The sequence below is a fragment of the Halyomorpha halys genome, unplaced genomic scaffold, assembly GCF_000696795.3.
Source record: "Halyomorpha halys isolate HHAL.00 unplaced genomic scaffold, Hhal_1.1 Scaffold913.1, whole genome shotgun sequence".
Lineage (NCBI taxonomy): Eukaryota > Metazoa > Arthropoda > Insecta > Hemiptera > Pentatomidae > Halyomorpha > Halyomorpha halys.
The window spans coordinates 419,028-422,081 of NW_027115547.1; the positions used below are offsets into that span (position 1 = coordinate 419,028).

Sequence of the window (3,054 nt, forward strand, 5' to 3'; positions counted from 1 at the left end):
ATGAAACATAAAGTCGGGTCATTTGACCCGCTATGGTAGAAATAGGTATATATTAAGTCTTGGTATGATTAGTGTTAATAGAGGAAATAGAAACAGTAGAGAAATAATTAAAACATTTTAAAATATCTTCTATGAATAATATGTACAATATAATTAGTAAACAGTTAATTACAAAAAACAGTTAATTATAAAAAACAGTTTTTTTTTTTAGTGTTCGTGGAGAAGAGAATTTATTTATTTGACTAAACCTTCGAATCCCTCTCGTATCCAATCCTCACGATAAAAAATCCTTAATGATCTCTAGATTAGATTGTCACAAATAAATTTATCTATCAATGTTCCATATGTTGCCAATTTGACCAGAACCAGATACCAATGTTAAACTTTTTAACCACCAACCCATTTCTTTCTAGCCAGTCTTCTCCTTCATTACCGCATAATTCTCCAAGGCGTCTGAGAAGAATATGGCCTCGAGAAATTATGCTCTAGAAAAGTAATTGGAGTACTATCAATGGTATTTTTTTTTTTTCCGAACCCTCTAAAACAGAAATAAAAAATGAATTAGTAAGTGCATTACTGTGAAAAAGAAAAGTAATTCGTGTTGTGTCTTACCTTTTACTACCTTTGGTATTTTAAGGTTACATGTTATGTTTAATATCATATATGATATTAAATATAACAGGTAACCTAGATTGGGTAGATTCTCCACATGTCTATATCATATGGTCAGTTATTTTCTTCTGCTCCTTCATATCCTGCTATCTCGATAAACTTCTGAGATAAGTTTCTAACGCTTGTTCATGGTCTAACGCTTTGCTGTCGCTTCGATTTTGATTTAACTCAGAGGATCAATGAGAAACTAAACAGATATCCCATCCTGATTGAATTTTATGAATAGTCTAACAGGTTTTTTTTTTTTTAAATCTATTTATTGATATTTACAACTGTATTAAAAATCTATACAGTAAGTCAATCGACGTGAGTTTACAATGGCATAAATAACGGATAGCCTGGTGCCTAAAGTAATCCGTATTAAAAATATCCGTTTTTTTTTTTTTAATATTTCAAATTAAATTTTTATGTCTGGCTAGTGCTTCGTCTTTAGGAGATTAATTTGTTTATCTAATAACTTCTCTTAAACTTAACAATAACTTGCTCGATCATTAAAAATTATAGTATCAATTCAGTTTAGTTTGCCTACCTGTATGTATGTAATGGTTTCTTAGCATGTGCCCCAACTGATTATCAATTAGGCTATCCAATTATTCATCTAGTAAATATTTCCCCACAATTTGAGCCAAAAATATTTAATTATTCTTAATTTTTTTTGCATCCTTCATTAAATCCATTGTCATATGCAATGTATAAGTATAATTATGTGCTCATATATAAAAATGATGAGTTGGGTTGTTTAAATAATTACATTGACTACCAGTTTGAATATGAAAGATTACGTTCACATTAAATTGATTGCGAGTATGTCTGTATTTTTTTTCATCATAGTAGGAAGGTAAGGGAAAAAAATGTTTGGAAAGGTGGTAGTTCACAAATAATATCCCAGAGTGGTAAGATGAAATAATCCAGCGAAACCAATAAAAACATAAATTGTAATTAAATATTACTGTTTAGACAAATTTATTGTTTTTTTGAATTACACACCGCCATGGTTGCCGTGGGGCACTCTAATCTAATCTAATCTACGATTGGCCGATGGCTCAAATTATTCAACAAGACACCGTGATATGTTTTTGAAATAATTCGAGCTCAAGATACTGAAAATGTTCTATCCAATTCGAGTAAACGAATTCTATATGTGCATTGACGAATTTCCATTGGAGACCATATGTGCTTATAAAACAATATTTTGAGCTAAATACTTTCATAAGTTTAATTATACAAATTATGCAGTGAAATTGCAAGAATTTTTAACACAATTCGAGATCAAAAAATTATTTAATCTCTCCATTTGTGAATAGGTAATATTATTTTAAGCGACATTATTCAGTGCTGCGTGTTCCCACAAAAGGTAGTCCTGTAAAATAAAAAATAGCCCTGGTAAAACACTCGTTCGTGTTTGGTTCATAAAAGCTATATATTTACCGTAAAACTGAAGTGATGTTTTCCAGTGGCGTAGTTTAATTACTAATTACGTGAACAGTTACTTAAGGATAGTCATAAAGTTTGCAGCTTAACCAATTGACCAATGATGGTTAATGAATTAACCAGTTAAATAAACTTTCTTGATAATAATATGTTGTTTGAGTAAATTAAAGAGGAAAAGGAAACCAAAAAATGCCAGAGTTTTCCCATGGATAAACTAGTTTGTATTTTAATTGTAAATATTTGAAAAAAACTGGAAACTTATTATGGAAAATAACTAATTATTTAACTAAAACTGACAACGGAAATAATTCTATCTAATAATCCTATCCATCTTAAGGGACTTGTGCAGATATTGTTGAGTTTTTAGTGAAATTGTAGTCAATGAATATTCAAACTTGGACTTGTCGGGTGTATTCACTACACATTTCAGCCCCTTGCATTTATTTCCATACATTGTCACTTGTCAGTATACAGAAAGTTCAGTGTATTTGTACGTGTAAACACAAAGAGAGTAAGTTAGAATCAGAATTCTTGAATTTTTTAAGGGTTTGGAATATTAATATACATCAATTTATTTCTGATATTTTTTTTATTCAGATTTGTTTTAAACATTAAATTAAATTGTGAGATAGACAGTCCTAACAAAATTTGTCAACTTTACGTAGACCAGTCACTTATTAGAGGTACCCAACAAAAAATCACTACAATATCCTTATCCAAGAATAAGGATAATGTAGTTATGAATTATGATGACTTTAATTTAATCTTTTATGGAATCTTGGGCAACAATGGAGTGACTAAGTGCAAATTGATGTTTTTCATATGTGAAGTCAGTGTGATTTAACAATATTTCATATAAAAGCAGTCTAGTTGTAATCAAATATAATTCAGAAGCAATATCAGATTTATAGAACCAGAATTCCAGAACCTATATTTTGAATAGTGTTCATA

At 29.6% G+C, this 3,054-nt stretch overlaps 1 long non-coding RNA gene across 1 annotated transcript in view; it reads right to left on the bottom strand.

Moving 5' to 3' along the window:
* Window positions 1-154: 154 nt before the first annotated feature.
* The window catches only part of LOC136797074 (uncharacterized), a 4,132-nt gene continuing 1,232 nt past the window's right edge, over window positions 155-3,054 (bottom strand). The window contains exons 2-3 of the long non-coding RNA XR_010844890.1: window positions 613-859; window positions 155-538 (exon numbers count right to left, since the gene is read on the bottom strand). This is a non-coding gene — a long non-coding RNA (uncharacterized lncRNA). The remainder of the gene's footprint in view (window positions 539-612; window positions 860-3,054) is intronic.